Source organism: Haematobia irritans, chromosome 2 (genome assembly GCF_050003625.1).
Source record: "Haematobia irritans isolate KBUSLIRL chromosome 2, ASM5000362v1, whole genome shotgun sequence".
Classification (NCBI taxonomy): domain Eukaryota; kingdom Metazoa; phylum Arthropoda; class Insecta; order Diptera; family Muscidae; genus Haematobia; species Haematobia irritans.
The window spans coordinates 89,719,509-89,740,318 of NC_134398.1; the positions used below are offsets into that span (position 1 = coordinate 89,719,509).

Below are 20,810 nucleotides of genomic sequence, written 5' to 3' on the forward strand. Positions count from 1 at the left end.
ATAAATACACAGAAAAAAAGTAAATTGTTTTGCAAGAAGAAGGAACTACCTCGTGCGAAAATTGAATTAAATTGTACTCCACATTTTAAGATTTTCATAAAGGATTGTTAAAACCTGGAAAATTCAATGCACTGGTGTACTTTTTAACTGCACTTCGCGAAAACCATTGACTCCAAATCAGGACATTTTTAACCCTACAGTAGTTCATTCTTACTATTTTTGAAATCGTACGAAAATTTTATTCTGCTTTAGTTCACATTGAACTTATATGTACGGAAATTGAACTTTATAAACACGTTTATTTCATAAAAGTTTGAGACATACATACATAAAAAAGGAAAATTTCATTGGACTGTGGAAAATATCGCAAAAACTAATAAAATTTAACTAAAAAAATATGTTGTTTTGCAATAGAAATATGTTCAATTTATCGTTTGTTTAACCACTGACTTTTTTCAGTAGAACTAATTTAATACACATATTGTTTGATAAAATGAATTACAGTGGGCAAAACTAGACTTGTTAATTTAAAATTCGCGCGTAAATCCATTTTAACAATTGCAGATAACAATGTCGATTAAGATTTCGATTTAGATGTGACTGACTCTTATTTCTTTTCTTTTTTTGAGTATATTCGATTTTACATAATATGCTCCTAAAATTCTTTTATGATTTGTTAAATTTTAACTTAATTTTTCTGATGTATAGTTGAACTTACTCGATATTTAGATTTTGCTCAAGTATATATTTATTAAAATTTTGAATAGTTTTGTTCTGTCCCCGTTTTCTATACTGCTTTTATTGTGGACGATTATTTTGTAGTCCAGATCTTCAAAATTTTCCAAAATCTAAGAAAGAGTTACAAAAAATTACAAAATTCTGCAATAAACGTAAATTTCTTTACCTCCTTATTGATTAAAGATGAAATTTTGGTTTCATACTCCTCACTGTCCACCCCAATTTGAATATTCACATTATTAAAATCCTCCTGAGAATTGGTCAGTACATGTTCTTTAGATTCGGTAAATATGTGGTCATTAACAATTTTCGCCACTGGTTCTATTTCTTCTAGTTCATATTCAATTACATTCTCAAATGTTTCTGTAAAGTCAGTTTATTTATGATATTACAACAAGAATCTTATTAACGACCATTTTCATGTAGCTCCATTAGGCTTTAACTATCAGTTAACAGAAAGTAAATTGCGAATGTTTTCCTGGATTAATGTCAAAAGCTTCAAGATACCAAACAGGTATTTTGCGATATTGGTCTATGTAATCTACCAATATATCATCTGGTATCGATGGTAGATATTCGTCTTTAAATACTATATTTCCCTTTATATTGAAATGGCGTTTTACTGTAAAAGTACATAAGGACAATTCTAATCCTTAAGGCCGGTATGCACCTCTAGCGAAATTTTCGGTAGCAAAAATTCATTTAAGTCTACAACAAAAAAACAGGGCTGTGTACACAAATTTTAATCCAGCTAATCGCTTTTAAAAGTTGTTAATATATGTTCCAAATATTCCTCAAATAAATTGTTTATTATTTACAGACCTTTTAACACTTTTACGCACACAATGATTGTAATAAATTAAATGTTTGCTGCCAAAATATGCTTTTGACAACCCTGTTATTTCCATTAGAGGTGCGTACCAGCTTACGAAATTGAACGCTACCGAAAATTTCGTTAGCATAAATAACAATGCAAATCATAGCCAACTTTCTGTTGCCTCAGTAAATATTTGGTTCTGAATACAAAATTAACTTGAAACAATGCTGTATTGGGTCTGTTCACATTAAGTTGATTGTGGGTACCAATTTAATGAAAAGTATTAATGTAACCATTGGCTACATTGGTTACCAACCAATTGTCATTCGATTGGTACAACTAATACATGGTTCGAAAACAGCACTTTCCGAAGTTGGGGTATCTGGGGTAACTACAATTTTTCAGAAAGAGAGTTATTTGTTTACTAAAACAACCAGTTGGTTGTGAATACCGACATTCCGTACAATTAATTTTCATATGGTTTTATGCGCTTTACAGACTATCAGTTATTCCGGACGGAATGTCGGTGTTTGTAAAGAATCTTATAGTGTGTCGGATCGATACGACTTGTCGGCGACGACTAAATAATCGGTAAATGTGTTATCGATCCCATAAACATGCAGCAGTGTCGATTATGCCTTCGGACTTAACTTATAATGTGCACAATGTATGGGATATGTTCGACGCGAGCACTGTCGTCCAGAATAACTGATAGTCTGTAAAGCGCATTACAGACTTTCATATTGTTACGTTTTTATATTTAGGCGTTTTTAATTACCCGACAATTAAAACACAGTTCTTTTAAATAACGACAATCTACAATTTATTTACTATGACTTCACACTTTACAATTCGTTCACACTGAAGTTATTCGTTTGACGCTTTAATTAAGACTGACTCGTTAGCAGCATGCGAGCGCTTTTATATATGACGGTGTGGCAATACGAGAACATTCTGATAGCACTACAATATTCTGGCAACGCCAGAACATTCTTAGACAATGCTAGGAGGATCTACGACCATTAAGTTGTTCATCTGGTGGCTGCCAAACACATACACACTCACATAGATATATGCTCGCATTACTACAACAACAACAATAATGACAATAGACAATGAGATGAAATGAGAATGCAGAATAACAAAGCAAAGGGGTTGCTATTCTATGAGAGAGTAAGAACTAACATTTCGGTAAGCAAACAAAAGAACATAAAAGAAATTCAGGAAAATACTAGAAAATGAATAGATGATTCCAACAAGTGATAGCGAAATTTTATCGTTACAATTTCAAGTTTTAAATTAACGGAAACTAATTTAAATAAACTTATATCTATAATTATCAAATTCGTAACACTGCCTCCCGCTTAAGCCTGTTCGTCCCGAATAGGCACAGAACCTGCTCCGTAAGGAGCTAATCGTTCCAGATGTACAACTTTCATCTTTGATCTAGGGCTGTCGTCCTTCTGAATCCGGTATACAACATCATTGATCTTCTTGATGACTTTGTATGGGCCTTCCCACTGTGTTTGCAGTTTCCTGCCAGCATTTCAAAGTTCCATTTCATCCTAATCGCTACCACAGACTCGTAAATGTCACCACAACCATCGCGAACTGTGATGGGGGAAGCATATCAAAAAGTACAAAATGTACATGAAAGTATTTTGCCTCACTACTATTAGAAGAGCCATTTTATTTTTTGTGAAACGCCAAGCGCAACCAGCTTGTTATATTTTATTTAAATAAAAACGAAAATAAAGTTCTGAAAACATACATATTACGCTTAAAATTGTGAAAGGTATATGGTGAACAATTTTCGACTTTCCAAATAGAATAAAGTGATCGTTTTTCAAATATTTTTCCAGGCACGCTGTCTCCATCGAAAATAAACAAACTGGCTGATAGACGCTGCAATATGTAACTTGCTACTTAAAACTCAACATCATTCTTTTATTAATGCAAAAAATTATGTTAAATGTGATGAGATAAACCGAAAAATGTTATATTTATACGAAATTATAAATGTTTAATCAAATCAATAAACATCTACACAATCGTGTTTTACTTGACCACAATGATTCTTCTACAATTACCTTAAATGCACTTTTTCTGATAGTTTGCAGGGGTTCTTATTGGCGTCCTTCGAAATTGATCTAAATAGGCACCTAATAATTGCACTGACGAGAAACTTTTTCGTAGTAACTTGGCGTGGTACAACTTCTCAATAGTGACGGCGCTTTTCCGACGAGTTTTTGATGTCGTATATGATTGTTTTCGACGTAGTGGGGATTCTCAGAAGCGCCCCCATTCAAAAAATGTTGGCAGGGTTAGGACACAATCCTTTCTTTCGTTGCGGGTTAAATAGCAGAACGAATTCTTCTTCTTGGAAGCCCTCAGTATTTACAGCACGATCGTATCTCGCCTTCATTCTGTTGCTGATCATTTTTATTTTTTTGCGCACTGATTCGTGAACTTCACCGAAAGTGTTTGGGATGTCGTTTCTGTTTTCTTCCATGGCGAGCTCATTAGGTTTAGCACCGAATATCAGATCTCCAGGCAACTTCAACTCAGTTCCGAATAGAACATTGGCCGGTGTTCGAGAGGTGGAATCATGAATGGCAGATCTATACGACAGCAAAAAACTTTGGTATATGCTCGTCCCAGTCCCTCTGGCCGTTGTCCACTACTTTTCGAAGATGTTCCTCCAGAGTGCGATTAAACCTTTCTACCATGCCATCGGATTGTGGATGTAATGGTGTAGTCCTCGTTTTCTTGATACCAAGGGATTCACACATCTCTTTGAATATGGCCGATTCAAAATTTCTTCCCTGGTCTGAGTGAATCTCGGACGGCACACCGTAGCGACATATCCAGTTTTTGTTGACAACATCCACAATCGTTTTTGCCTCTTGGTTTGGAATTGCATACACCTCCGGCCATTTGCTGAAGTAATCCATGACCACAGGGACATAACGGTTTCCAGAATCACTTACTGGGAAAGGGCCTGCCACGTCCATTGCTATTCTTTCAAACGGGGCTCCTGGTCTATATTCTTGCATAGGACCTCGACTTTTCCTTGTTGGACCTTTCGCCTTCATGCACTTCTCGCAATTGGCTACCCATTCAGCACTTGATTTCTGGCATCCAACCCAGTAGAATCGTTGCTTCACTTTCTCGGCGGTTTTGGTTATTCCCAGATGACCTCCACTGGGACCATTATGGAACTCCACCAAAACGTCTCTTATTTTGGAATCTGGAACGATGATCAAATTTCGGCTGCTCTTGCCATCTTCGCTTTCCCATTTACGTTGCAGGGATCCATTGACTAGAACTAAACTATCCCATTGAGCCCAGTATGATTTCATAAGTGGACTTTCGGCTGCGATGTCTTTCTTACAGGGCTTCTTGTTCTCTTCCTTTGCCGAAATAATTTTGTTCAAAATGGGATCTTTACGCTGTTCTGTTGGCCAGTCCACTCCAGATTCGATGTGTAACAGCCGAATATCAACAATCTCCTCCTTGTGTTCAGCTTTCTAGCAGTGCTTGCATTCTATACTGCAAGGTCGACGTGACAAGGCGTCAGCGTTACCGTGTTTTCCACCTTTTCTATGCTCGATACTGAAATCATAGCTTTGGAGCCTCTCGATCCAACGTGCCAGTTGAGCTTCCGGATTCTTGAATTGGAGCAACCATCGTAGAGCTGAGTGATCAGTCCTGAGCAAGAAGTGTTGTCCATACAAATATTTATGATAATGTTTTACACTCTCTATGACGGCTAGCAGCTCTCGTCGCGTTACACAGTAGTTCTTTTCGGGCTTGGACAACGTTCGGCTGAAATATCCGATGACCTTCTCCTTGCCGTCTATCTGTTGGGATAGCACACCTCCAATACCATGCGCGCTAGCATCTGTATCCAAAACAAATTTTTCGCCCGGAATAGGATACGCTAGAACAGGAGCTGAACATGAAAGTTCTTTTAAATGTTGGAATGAATCCTCCTGTTCGTCGCTCCACTGGAACTTCTGACCTTTCTGCGTCAATTTATGGAGACTACCGGCGATGCTGGCGAAGTTTGGGACGAATCGTCGGTAATATGTACATAACCCAAGGAAACTTCTTAATTCGTGGAGATTTCGGGGTCGTGGCCAATCTCTGACAGCTTGGATTTTGTCTTCATCGGTGGATATGCTTTCTGCAGTCACATGATGACCCAGGTATTTAACTTCCCGCTGGAAAAGGGAGCATTTCTTTGCGTTAACGCGTAGACCAGCGGCTGACAATTGCTGGATAACGTCTTTCAAGTTCTTAAGGTGCTCGTCAAATGTTTTGCCCATCACTATGATGTCGTCCAAGTATATCAAGCACGACTTCCAGTGCAACCCCTTCAGTACCCGCTCCATCAATCTTTCGAAGGTAGCCGGAGCGTTGCAGAGCCCGAACGGCATTACATTGAATTGCCAGAGACCGCCATTAACGCCAAAAGCCGTCTTTTCCTTGTCTTTCTCGGCGATCACTACTTGCCAATATCCACTCTGCAAATCAAACGTAGAAAACCATGTTGTTCCGGCTAGTGTGTCCAACGTGTCATCAATGCGTGGAAGCGGATAACTGTCCTTTTTGGTGACGTCATTCAGTTTTCTGTAGTCCACGCAGAATCGGGTACTTCCATCTTTCTTTTTGACCAGCACAACTGGGGAACACCAAGGACTTGATGATGGCTCGATCACTCCACTCTCTGCCATTTCCTTTATGAGCTTTTGAACTTCGTCTCTTTTTGCCAGGGGAACACTTCGTGGTGCCTGTTTTGTGGGCCTTTCTTCTGCGGTTTTAATTTCATGTTTCACTACAGATATTCTTCCTTGATTTCCCTTTTCAGAAGCAAAAGCAGAGGCGTTTTTCCACAACAATTGCTTGGCTTTATTTCTCTCTGACGGCGATAGATGACGTGTCCAAGCCTCGAAATACCCTTCTAAGTGTTTTCTCACTGCTCCATGTGTCTTTGATGAGATGCCTTCCAAATTGACTATTGCCTCGGCTGGTGTACATTTGCCAATGTCAGAAAATTTTACAATTTGCTCATGATTGTCAGACAAGTTCAAGACACGAACTGGTATTAGTCTCTCTTCGTTCGTTGTTACCAGGGCATTTGCTATCAAGATGTTGTTGCTTTTGTTTTCTGCTGGTTCAACAACCCACAACTGGCCGACTTCACAATCTCCATTCATAGAAACCCATATAATTGCTTCGGCATTCGGTGGAGTAGACTCTGACTGGCTCGTTGTCAATCGTCTGACAGGTGTATTCTCGTCGTATCCCACGTTTACCGTTATTTCGGCATCGCACCATGTCATTACACGACGCTTCATATCCAGATTGAGACCAAAAGCAATCATGAAATCCGCTCCAATTATAACTTCGTCTACTATATCGGCCACAATGAAATCATAAGTAACGGATTTGTTAGCAATAGTTAATTTTACGGCGACCTTTCCATATAGGTTGCGGGTTCCCCTGTAGCCGTGCGTAGCTTGACTCCAATCAGTGGTGTAACTTTTCCTTTTACTAAATCAGATCTAATGATAGACTTTGATGCACCAGTATCCAACGTCAAAGTACGCTTGTCGCCATTAATAGCACCCGCAATAGTTAAATTGTTATTTTTCTGTTGAACTATTGCTATGGAGATGGTGGGGCCATCATCTGAGGGAGCCAGCTCTTGTCCCGCTGAACTAGCTCGATTTAGTTTAAAGGTTACTCACTTGACTGTGGGGTCACCTTCTTATGGCTATTGTTTAATGGAGATGGTGATGTGGACCTTGACCGTTTGCGTCGTGCTTTGCATTCTCGAGCTAGATGTCCCGGCTTATCACAGTTATAGCATTTGATCCGGGATTTATTTGCCTCCCGCTTCATTTCTTGCACTGCCTGCTTCATGGCCTCTTTCATCGACTCAATAACGGACTTTGATTCATCACACTCTGTCTCTACTTTACGTACCTTGTAAACTTGAGGCCGCGCTAGCAATCTCGCAGTCTCCTGTGCAAGTGCGAATGTTACTATTTCAGCGAATGTAGCCTTTTGTGACGCATATGTTGCACATTTTATATCTGGGTCTCGAATTCCATTGACGAAGGTTTCAATCTTGATGCGGTCCACAAGAGGATGACTCTCACCTGGGTATGTCAAAAGCACTAGCCGCTCAACTTCTGTTGCGAAATCTTGTAGGGTTTCATTCGATTTCTGGATTCTTCCTCTCAATTCCATTCTGAAGATGTCCTGCTTGTGCTCTCCACCATACTTGCGTTGAAGTGCCGCTATTACTTCATTATTGTTATTTCTAGAAGCAGCGGGAATGCTTTGTATCACATCAGCAGCATTGCCCTTTAATGCCAATAGAAGTTCAATTGCTTTATCATCGTCATTCCACAAATTTCTACAAGCAACCATTTCGAATTGGAATTTGAAGACATCAAATGACGTTGAGCCATCGAAAACAGGAGTTTTGATTTTTGAGCCCTCAATGGCGCGCACTGGACCACCTTTAATTTCCAGCTCTGACATTTTTTTCTCGATGTGCAGAAACTTCTCATCATGAACCATAATTTTCTCATCCACGGAAAGAACTTTCTTATCCAATTCCACAATTTGATTTTCTATATGGTTCACACGTTTCTCCATGCCTTCAGAAATTTGTTGTAATTTTTCGTTGACAAATTTAGAATTTTCGTCGAATTTTTCTTCCATTTTTCTAGAATTTGCTTCCATCATTTTGCTCAAAACATTGAGCATTGATGTGTAATCCACAACACTCGAAGCCACAGATGGAGTTTCTACACTGCTTGTATTGACGAGTATTGATTCATCAATGTCTTCCTTATAATCAAGCTCATGCGTCGCAATGTCCATATTACGCCGTTCAAACTCTTCCAGTAGACGCTTTTGAAGCTGGGCCTTATTGCCTGTTGTCGGCAGCTTCAGTTTGCTCAATTCCTTTTTTAAGTCTTCCACACGAAGCTCATTAAACTTCATTGTAGATTTTTTTCCGTTATTTCACATCCGACACCAATTGTTACGTTTTTATATTTAGGCATTTTTAATTACCCGACAATTAAAACACAGTTCTTTTAAATAACGACAATCTACAATTTATTTACTATGACTTCACACTTTACAATTCGTTCACACTGAAGTTATTCGTTTGACGCTTTAATTAAGACTGACTCGTTAGCAGCATGCGAGCGCTTTTATATATGACGGTGTGGCAATACGAGAACATTCTGGTAGCACTACAATATTCTGGCAACGCCAGAACATTCTTAGACAATCGTGTATGTTCTGGGTTTCACATGAAGGACTTGCAGTGAATTGTTCCCGTAGGGGTTGTTCTTCATGCAACTTTTCACCTCACAGATGGGAGAACTTTGCACGGACAATTTTTTTATTGCATTCTTCTATATTTGCAAAACGAAGGATTTAAAACCAAAGTAAATTATTTATTTTGAATCTATCACATGTTTTCTATGTACTTCATAAGTATTTGATGATAAAATAGCACAAAAGACCTCTTAAAAACAAAATTTAAAAATGTATCACAAATTGTCCAAGATTCCCCTCTCACTTGTTGCAAAAAAATGGTGGTTGCTTAAAAGCAGTTGATTTTGTGTAAGTTCGAAATGACGGTGTTGCAATAGTTTGAGAAAGTGCATTGAAACTTTTATAATTGAGAAAAATAATGATATTGCTTGTTAATTGTTAACGAATTTTGTATGAATACTGTTACGTTTTTATATTTAGGCGTTTTTAATTACCCGACAATTAAAACACAGTTCTTTTAAATAACGACAATCTACAATTTATTTACTATGACTTCACACTTTACAATTCGTTCACACTGAAGTTATTCGTTTGACGCTTTAATTAAGACTGCCTCGTTAGCAGCATGCGAGCGCTTTTATATATGACGGTGTGGCAATACGAGAACATTCTGGTAGCACTACAATATTCTGGCAACGCCAGAACATTCTTAGACAATGCTAGAAGGATCTACGATCATTAAGTTATTCGTCTGGTGGCTGCCAAACACATACACACTCACATAGATATATGCTCGCATTACTACAACAACAATGACAATAGACAATGAGATGAAATGAGAATGCAGAATAACAAAGCAAAGGGGTTGCTATTCTATGAGAGAGTAAGAACTAACATTTCGGTAAGCAAACAAAAGAACATAAAAGAAATTCAGGAAAATACTAGAAAATGAATAGATGATTCCAACAAGTGATAGCGAAATTTTATCGTTACAATTTGAAATTTTAAATTAACGGAAACTAATTTAAATAAACTTATATCTATAATTATCAAATTCGTAACACTGCCTCCCGCTTAAGCCTGTTCGTCCCGAACAGGCACAGAACCTGTTCCGTAAGGAGCCAATCGTTCCAGATGTACAACTTTCATCTTCGATCTAGGGCTGTCGTCCTTCTGAATCCGGTATACAACATCATTAATCTTCTTGATGACTTTGTATGGGCCTTCCCACTGTGTTTGCAGTTTAGGACACAATCCTTTCTTTCGTTGCGGGTTAAATAGCAGAACCAATTCTTCTTCTTGGAAGCCCTCAGTATTTACAGCACGATCGTATCTCGCCTTCATTCTGTTGCTGACCATTTTTATTTTGTTGCGCACTGATTCGTGAACTTCACCGAAAGTGTTTGGGATGTCGTTTCTGTTTTCTTCCATGGCGAGCTCATTAGGTTTAGCGCCGAATATCAGATCTCCAGGCAACTTCAACTCAGTTCCGAATAGAATATTGGCCGGTGTTCGAGAGGTGGAATCATGAATGGCAGATCTATACGACAGCAAAAACTTTGGTATATGCTCGTCCCAGTCCCTCTGGCCGTTGTCCACCACTTTTCGAAGATGTTCCTCCAGGGTGCGATTAAACCTTTCTACCATGCCGTCGGATTGTGGATGTAATGGCGTAGTCCTCGTTTTCTTGATACCAAGGGATTCACACATCTCTTTGAATATGGCCGATTCAAAATTTCTTCCCTGGTCTGAGTGAATCTCGGACGGCACACCGTAGCGACATATCCAGTTTTTGTTGACCACATCCACAATCGTTTTTGCCTCTTGGTTTGGAATTGCATACACCTCCGGCCATTTGCTGAAGTAATCCATGACCACAAGGACATAACGGTTTCCAGAATCACTTACTGGGAAAGGGCCTGCCACGTCCATTGCTATTCTTTCAAACGGGGCTCCTGGTCTATATTCTTGCATAGGACCTCGAATTTTCCTTGTTGGACCTTTCGCCTTCATGCACTTCTCGCAATTGGCTACCCATTCAGCAATTGATTTCTGGCATCCAACCCAGTAGAATCGTTGCTTCACTTTCTCGGCGGTTTTGGTTATTCCCAGATGACCTCCACTGGGACCATTATGGAACTCCGCCAAAACGTCTCTTATTTTGGAATCTGGAACGATGATCAAATTTCGGCTGCTCTTGCCATCTTCGCTTTCCCATTTACGTTGCAGGGATCCATTGACTAGAACTAAACTATCCCATTGAGCCCAGTATGATTTCATAAGTGGACTTTCGGCTGCTATGTCTTTCTTACTGGGCTTCTTGTTCTCTTCCTTTGCTGAAATAATTTTGTTCAAAATGGGATCTTTACGCTGTTCTGTTGGCCAGTCCACTCCAGATTCGATGTGTAACAGCCGAATATCAACAATCTCCTCCTTATGTTCAGCTTTCGAGCAGTGCTTGCATTCTATACTGCAAGGTCGACGTGACAAAGCGTCAGCGTTACCGTGTTTTCCACCTTTTCTATGCTCGATACTGAAATCATAGCTTTGGAGCCTCTCGATCCAACGTGCCAGTTGAGCTTCCGGATTCTTGAATTGGAGCAACCATCGTAGAGCTGAGTGATCAGTCCTGAGCAAGAAGTGTTGTCCATACAAATATTTATGATAATGTTTTACACCCTCTATGACGGCTAGCAGCTCTCGTCGCGTTACACAGTAGTTCTTTTCGGGCTTGGACAACGTTCGGCTGAAATATCCGATGACCTTCTCCTTGCCGTCTATCTGTTGGGATAGCACACCTCCAATACCATGCGCGCTAGCATCTGTATCCAAAACAAATTTTTCGCCCGGAATAGGATACGCTAGAACAGGAGCTGAACATAAAAGTTCTTTTAAATGTTGGAATGAATCCTCCTGTTCGTCGCTCCACTGGAACTTCTGACCTTTTTGCGTCAATGTATGGAGACTAGCGGCGATGCTGGCGAAGTTTGGGACGAATCGTCGGTAATATGTACATAACCCAAGGAAACTTCTTAATTCGTGGAGATTTCGGGGTCGTGGCCAATCTCTGACAGCTTGGATTTTGTCTTCATCGGTGGATATGCCCTCTGCAGTCACATGATGACCCAGGTATTTAACTTCCCGCTGGAAAAGGGAGCATTTCTTTGCGTTAAGGCGTAGACCAGCGGCTGACAATTGCTGGATAACGTCTTTCAAGTTCTTAAGGTGCTCGTCAAATGTTTTGCCCATCACTATGATGTCGTCCAAGTATATCAAGCACGATTTCCAGTGCAACCCCTTCAGTACCCGCTCCATCAATCTTTCGAAGGTAGCCGGAGCGTTGCAGAGCCCGAACGGCATTACATTGAATTGCCAGAGACCGCCATTAACGCCAAAAGCCGTCTTTTCCTTGTCTTTCTCGGCGATCTCTACTTGCCAATATCCACTCTGCAAATCGAGCGTAGAAAACCATGTTGTTCCGGCTAGTGTGTCCAACGTGTCATCAATGCGTGGAAGCGGATAACTGTCCTTTTCGGTTACATCATTCAGTTTTCTGTAGTCCACGCAGAATCGGGTACTTCCATCTTTCTTTTTGACCAGCACAACTGGGGAACACCAAGGACTTGATGATGGCTCGATCACTCCACTCTCCGCCATTTCCTTTATGAGCTTTTGAACCTCGCCTCTTTTTGCCAGGGGAACACTTCGTGGTGCCTGTTTTATGGGCCTTTCTTCTGCGGTTTTAATTTCATGTTTCACTACAGATGTTCTTCCTTGATTTCCCTTTTCAGAAGCAAAAGCAGAGGCGTTTTTCCACAACAATTGCTTGGCTTTATTTCTCTCTGACGGCGATAGATGACGTGTCCAAGCCTCGAAATACCCTTCTAGGTGTTTTCTCACTGCTCCATGTGTCTTTGATGAGTTGCCTTCCAAATTGACTATTGCCTCGGCTGGTGTACATTTTCCAATATCAGAAAATTTTACAATTTGCTCATGATTGTCAGACAAGTTCAAGACACGAACTGGTATTAGTCTCTCTTCGTTCGTTGTTACCAGGACATTTGCTATCAAGATGTTGTTGCTTTTGTTTTCTGCTGGTTCAACAACCCACAATTGGCCGACTTCACAATCTCCATTCATAGAAACCCATATAATTGCTTCGGCATTCGGTGGTATAGACTCTGACTGGCTCGTTGTCAAACGTCTGACAGGTGTATTCTCGTCGTATCCCACGTTTACCGTTATTTCGGCATCGCACCATGTCATTACACGACGCTTCATATCCAGATTGAGGCCAAAAGCAATCATGAAATCCGCTCCAATTATAACTTCGTCTACTATATCGGCCACAATGAAATCATAAGTAACGGATTTGTTAGCAATAGTTAATTTTACGGCGACCTTTCCATATACGGTTGCGGGTTCCCCTGTAGCCGTGCGTAGCTTGACTCCAATCAGTGGTGTAACTTTTCCTTTTACTAAATCAGATCTAATGATAGACTTTGATGCACCAGTATCCAACGTCAAAGTACGCTTGTCGCCATTAATAACACCCGCAATAGTTAAATTGTTATTTTTCTGTTGAACTATTGCTATGGAGATGGTGGGGCCATCGTCTGTGGGAGCCAGCTCTTGCCCCGCTGAACTAGCTCGATTTAGTTTAAAGGTGACTCACTTGACTGTGGGGTCGCCTTCTTATGGCTATTGTTTAATGGAGATGGTGATGTGGACCTTGACCGTTTGCGTCGTGCTTTGCATTCTCGAGCTAGATGTCCCGGCTTATCACAGTTATAGCATTTGATCCGAGATTTATTTGCCTCTTGCTTCATTTCTTGCATTGCCTGCTTCATAGCCTCTTTCATCGACTCAATAACGGACTTTGGTTCGTCACACTCCGTCTCTACTTTACGTACCTTGTGAATTTGAGGCCGCGCTAGCAATCTTGCAGTCTCCTGTGCAAGTGCGAATGTTACTGTTTCAGCGAATGTAGCCTTTTGTGACGCATATGTTGCACATTTTATATCTGGGTCTCGAATTCCATTGACGAAGGTCTCAATCTTGATGCGGTCCACAAGAGGATGACTCTCACCTGGGTATGTCAAAAGCACTAGCCGCTCAACTTCTGTTGCGAAATCTTGTAGGGTTTCGTTCGATTTCTGGATTCTTCCTCTCAATTCCATTCTGAAGATGTCCTGCTTATGCTCTCCGCCATACTTGCGTTGGAGTGCCGCTATTACTTCATTATTGTTATTTCTAGAAGCAGCGGGAATGCTTTGTATCACATCAGCAGCATTGCCCTTTAATGCCAATAGAAGTTCAATTGCTTTATCATTGTCATTCCACAAATTTCTACAAGCAACCATTTCGAATTGGAATTTGAAGACATCAAATGACGTTGAGCCATCGAAAACAGGAGTTTTGATTTTTGAGCCCTCGATGACGCGCACTGGACCACCTTTAATTTCCAGCTCTGACATTTTTTTCTCGATGTGCAGAAACTTCTCATCATGAACCATAATTTTCTCATCCACAGAAAGAACTTTCTTATCCAATTCCACAATTTGATTTTCTATATGGTCCACACGTTTTTCCATGCCTTCAGAAATTTGTTGTAGTTTTTCATTGAGAATTCTAGAATTTTCGTCCATCTTTTTTGAATTTTCGTCGAATTTTTCTTCCAATTTTCTAGAATTCTCATCCATGATTTTTCTAGAATTTTCGTCGAATTTTTCTTCCATTTTTCTAGAATTTGCTTCCATCATTTTGCTCAAAACATTGAGCATTGATGTGTAATCCACAACACTCGAAGCCACAGATGGAGTTTCTACACTGCTTGTATTGACGAGTATTGATTCATCAATGTCTTCCTTATAATCAAACTCATGCGTCGCAATGTCCATATTACGCCGTTCAAACTCTTCCAGTAGACGCTTTTGAAGCTGGGCCTTATTGCCTGTTGTCGGCAGCTCCAGTTTGTTCAATTCCTTTTTTAAGTCTTCCACACGAAGCTCATTAAACTTCATTGTAGATTTTTTCCCGTTATTTCACTTCCGACACCAATTGTTACGTTTTTATATTTAGGCGTTTTTAATTACCCGACAATTAAAACACAGTTCTTTTAAATAACGACAATCTACAATTTATTTACTATGACTTCACACTTTACAATTCGTTCACACTGAAGTTATTCGTTTGACGCTTTAATTAAGACTGCCTCGTTAGCAGCATGCGAGCGCTTTTATATATGACGGTGTGGCAATACGAGAACATTCTGGTAGCACTACAATATTCTGGCAACGCCAGAACATTCTTAGACAATGCTAGAAGGATCTACGATCATTAAGTTATTCGTCTGGTGGCTGCCAAACACATACACACTCACATAGATATATGCTCGCATTACTACAACAACAATGACAATAGACAATGAGATGAAATGAGAATGCAGAATAACAAAGCAAAGGGGTTGCTATTCTATGAGAGAGTAAGAACTAACATTTCGGTAAGCAAACAAAAGAACATAAAAGAAATTCAGGAAAATACTAGAAAATGAATAGATGATTCCAACAAGTGATAGCGAAATTTTATCGTTACAATTTGAAATTTTAAATTAACGGAAACTAATTTAAATAAACTTATATCTATAATTATCAAATTCGTAACAATACGATTAGTCTTACATTTAAAATAAAAACAAATTACTTTTTGAATCAAATCAAATAAATGAAAACAATATTTTTGAACCCAACATTTCTTTAAACTATTGGGCAATATTACATCTGCAAAGCGTCGCAGGCAAGAGTCAGTCAAGCATAATAAACTGCGGCAACATTTCTCGCCGTCGGTACAAAAATATTTTACTTCAAAAAAATTATTTCTTTTATTTACTAAAAAAGCATAACATACAAAATATTCCGCAATTTTGAATTTGTAATGCGATGAAAATTAATTAATTTCATTTGTAGTCGATTTTAGTGCGAACATAACGATTATTTCTAACGGCGTTAAAAGTTTTTGCGCATCGTCTTAAATCTTCAAATTTGTTGCTCGTCTCTGAACTCTTACAAAAGTAAACAAAATTAAATTGAAAAAAATATAACTTTGATGCATTTATTTCTACAGAACTCATATCCATTGTAATCCACGATGGACATATGTGATCCTCTATGGCATTTACAACTTTCCACAAATTTTACCAAACCGAATTTCTTCCAATGTTTAGATACATATCATTGGCTATAACTCCTTGAAAAGAACCAACTGCAAAAAAACTTAAAGCAGCCGCCACTTGAATTGGGGCTGGTATGGACCCATGTCCAAGATATGGAGAAATCTTGTCAAGAATAAGCGAAAATCCTTCCTTGTTCAAACGCCCACAAAACTAAAAAAATAAAAGAAGTCAGCCGAGTAAATATTATAAAGTCATCTTACCAAGAATTTGGAATATCCATTGGATTTGTAACATCGCGCAATCGGCGCCTTTGTATCCGTGTGTCAGAAAATGAGTTTCTTCGTATACCATTAACAAAAACGAAGCAGGCATTTTGATTTTTTTCCAAAAATTTTGAAAAATACTTAGTTTATGACAGCAATGTAAACAACTTGTTTACTTTTTTCTGCAAACCATATGATTTGCAGATTTTCATTTTTCGGCAAGCGAATTCGAAAAATCTTGTTTCACGGGAAACACAGAACAACTAAAAATTTTTGGGGAGAGATGCATGTGAGAGGTGAAATCTCTGTCACGTGAAACCCAGAACATACATGAATGCTAGAAGGATCTACGACCATTAAGTTGTTCATCTGGTGGCTGCCAAACATATACACACTCACATAGATATATGCTCGCATTACTACAACAACAACAATAATGACAATAGACAATGAGATGAAATGAGAATGCAGAATAACAAAGCAAAGGGGTTGCTATTCTATGAGAGAGTAAGAACTACCATTTGGGTAAGCAAACAAAAGAACATAAAAGAAATTCAGGAAAATACTAGAATATGAATAGATGATTCCAACAAGTGATAGCGAAATTTTATCGTTACAATTTGAAGTTTTAAATTAACGGAAACTAATTTAAATAAACTTATATCTATAATTATCAAATTCGTAACAATATTGTTGAAATTTAAACATTTTAGTAGTTGTAATAAACTGTATGTTACGGGTAGTCTTGGGCAAAATCGTTCACCATAGTGATTCGGACTCTTCGTTCCTTTTGTACAAAGGAACTAGTTCCTTCAAATCGTTCCTTTTCGTTCCAGCTTTTTATATTTGTCATCACTGTCATCTACTAAAGGCAGAGATGACATTGTTTACTTTGTGCAACGAAGTTCGTGGTCAAATGAAAGATACAAAAAAATATTAAAAATTGAATAAAATTACTTAAAATACTTTATAAAAATATAGGAAGAAAAAATATTGAATGAAAAATTTAAAGAAGTAACTAAACTCATTGCAAGAAATTAAGAATCATTAGTTCCTGAAATGGAACTAATGATTCTATTGAATAGCAGCATACCAATCAATGATTTAATATACATACGCGCCAAAATGAATAAATTGTCATATCCCAATAAACACAGGATGAGCGTTTTTCAAATGCAACACCTCTTCAGTTTGAGGGTAAATATCATTTTCAACATAAATTCAACTTGACTTGAAAAAGCTCATCTTCAATTCATCTTCAAATTGTTTGCGAATTACAACCAATTTGGCAAAATGTTGACGAAAACTTTGAAAATGTGTTGAAGATAATTGGAGAAAACTTTGACAAAACACTACCCTGAAATGCAACGAAAAAACCACATGGTTTTCAATACTACTTTGGACAACAAAGTTCGTGGAAGAAATACAAAAATGTGGAAATTTTTTAATAATCAATTGAAATTGCTTATAATAATTGGTAAGTAAAACTAAAACACGAAATGAAAACTTGAAGGAAGTCACTAAACTCAAATCTCTTTGCAGACAACTAAAATATTTGGATGCTGATTCTTGGACACATTAAGAGGCTGGCCGATGAAAAATGGTAGTGGCTTATCGAGAAGAGAAAGTTTCCATAAATCAAAGTGCAACCAAAAAAACTTGGTATTTATGCTTTTCCATATCAACAACTACTGGATGATAATTCGCATCACATCGATAGTTTAATTTATATCGCATCATCGGTTTAATTTGTTATTTTGTGAATTGAAATTGCTGGAAATTTATTCCAATTATCTGGCCATCAAGTTCCTGAAAATTGCCAGTATTTTAATAACAACAATTTTGTAATACCAACGTTCTTGAGGAAATCACGAAGTACCTGGTCAGTTGGAAGAAATACAAGTTGGTAAGTCAAAATAAAAAGTGAAATGAAAACATAATGGAAATCACAAAACTCGATTGTTTTGCAGAAAACTAAAATCATTGAATGGTATATTCTTGGAAGATGTTGGCCGATGAAAAACCGATGAAGGAAACAACAAAGAAAAGTTTTCAGAAAACTTACAAAGTGCAACCAATTAAAACAAAGTGCAACAATTCCTATATCAAGAACTTCTGGATGAAAATGTGCATTACATCAATTTACATCCCGTCATCAGTTTGATATTTTGTGATTTCCTCTTGCTGGAATCTATTCTAACACACAAGCCAGCAAGTTCCTCGATAGTAAATATTTCAAATTGCCAGCATATTAATGACACCAACATTATGGAGGAAATGGAATTATACATGTAAAAATGTTTAAGATATTTAAAGTTGTATTCATAGTTTTATTTATTAATACGTTTAATAAGATAATTACATTTTGATTGGTATAATATTATTATTTTCATATATTATTAATGTTATTTTTAAGATTATTATATTTGTTAACGAAAAAATAATAAAATTTACAAAATCCCTAGAAGTTTAGTATTGACTTTCAGTTGGAACTAGGATTGACTTTCATACAAATTGTGGTTTGAAAGTATTCGCAACAATGCTAGTTTTTTATTTTTCTCACATTGAAAACTGTTTGAGAAATTATTGAGTAGCGATGCATTTCAATTTGAGGATTACAATTGAGAAATTATTGCTATTGTGTTGAATTTTACTGTTGAGGGTAATGTCTGTTTTTTGTTGAGAACGCGATTTTCTCAACAATTTCTCAACTTGAATATTACCCTAATCCTTTGAAAAAATGTTTGAAAAATTATTGAATTTTAGTATTTTTCAAACGTTTGTGTTTATTGGGATAGCTCAAACAAAAGTCAAAAAATCAAATTGCGATCCGCGGAACTATGGAGCGTAAGTTGAACATAAAACTAAATGACAAAAGGAACGATGAGGACGAAAGAGATGGAACTAGTGACAATCTTTCCTTTTAGTGAACCCTTCATTGGAACTAGTTCGTTCCGGAACGACACAATACTAGTTACGGGGAACAATTTTCACTGGGATTTCACTGGGATTTTTTGAAATATCATTGTTGACGATAATTTGGCTACAAAATCGAGATTTTATTTTACCAGTTATTTGGTATATTTCTTTGAAGGCAGACGGACGGTTTGATATTTTGTAATTTTTTATTAAATGTATCTGCTTGCTCAATAATAACAATATCTTCAACAAGAGGATTTGCTTCGAAAGAATAGTATACTCAATACTCACTCTGTTTTCTGTGCGATGAAAGATTTTTTTTCAGTTGCTTCTGCCTGTTGTGCTTAAGTTTGAATAGTTTTATTATGAAGATCTGGATTTGTTGAGAGTGAGTATTATGTATTAATTTATGTTTCATTGAATTCATTAATTAAATGATCAATTTCGATATTTTCCAAGTTATTATTGTGCGGAGGCAACAATCGGTTTGAGGCAAAATCTAAGTCACGGCGAAAATTATTCCAATTGGTGTTTTTATATGATATTATGGTATTTTGAGTTTCAGAAGGAAGCCAATGTGCTGAAGTTTTAAATTCAGTTTAAGTGGAAAATGATCTGAGAATGATGATATCTGAAAATTAGCCACATTTCTACTGATTAGTATGATGATTTTCCAGCCAATTAAAAAGTATTTTACCATTCGAATTTTCGATGACATCTCCCCATGCGGAATTTTTTGAATTGAGATCTCCACCCAGCACAAAAGCATCAAAATTTTGACAAAGACGCAGTAATTTTTCCAGATAATTTCCAAGTTGCTGAGCTGGGTGATTACATGGAATGTAAACAGATCCAAATAAATATTTTTTGTGGTATTATTAAAAGAAGATTGGACTTTTATCAGGGATGTTTTAATGCCGACATCATTTTATAAAACTTTGTCAAAAAGAAATGTGTGTTTTTTTTTTAACTACTGCAACACCCAATGGTGAGTTGTCATACACAAAGTTGTATCCATCTAGTTTAACTTTTCTTTTTTTTTCAGATGGCATTCCTGAATGAAATAGAATGCTTTTGAGATCTTATATTGAAAGTTAAAATATTTATGACTCTATGGTCCATATTTAGTTTTAATTTTGTTAAGGATACGAATAAATTCGGCTTTGGCCTCAGATTTTTGCATCTTTGAATATTCAGACAGGAATATGTTTATTTTCTGTTCAATTGACAGCTCTTCTGGCTCAAGGAAAAGAGCGCCTAATTTCATAAATTGTTCAATAATTGATGGTTTTTGTACAGTATGACTTGGTACTGGACGTGTATTAAAAAGACTGGCAAAGCTTTGCTCAGGGACGATACGTGAAACACCAATAGCACTTTGGACATTGTTCCTTGCAATGGAACGTTCTTCTGCCGCTTTGGCAATTCATTGTTTTCTGGCTGCAGCATATTTTTTGTAAGTGGGGCAGCCTCCCCAGTTTGCAGGATGTCCAGGTTCTTTGCAATTATTGCAAAAAGGTTCATTGTTATCTTCTCGATGTCTCTGACACTCACCAGGATTTTGATTTTGGTCACACTTTACTCATCTGTA

The 20,810-nt window shown here is 37.7% G+C and overlaps 2 long non-coding RNA genes across 2 annotated transcripts; one reads left to right on the forward strand and one right to left on the reverse strand.

Annotated features, from left to right (window-relative positions):
• Positions 1–589: 589 nt before the first annotated feature.
• LOC142223213 (uncharacterized) lies at positions 590–1,782 on the reverse strand. The gene is made up of 2 exons (XR_012718628.1): positions 905–1,782; positions 590–848 (listed from the first exon to the last, which is right to left on the reverse strand). It is a non-coding gene; the product is annotated as an uncharacterized LOC142223213 (long non-coding RNA).
• Positions 1,783–17,226: 15,444 nt separating this feature from the next.
• LOC142223215 (uncharacterized) lies at positions 17,227–18,607 on the forward strand. The gene is made up of 3 exons (XR_012718630.1): positions 17,227–17,777; positions 17,843–18,206; positions 18,271–18,607. It is a non-coding gene; the product is annotated as an uncharacterized LOC142223215 (long non-coding RNA).
• The last annotated feature ends 2,203 nt before the right edge of the window (positions 18,608–20,810 follow it).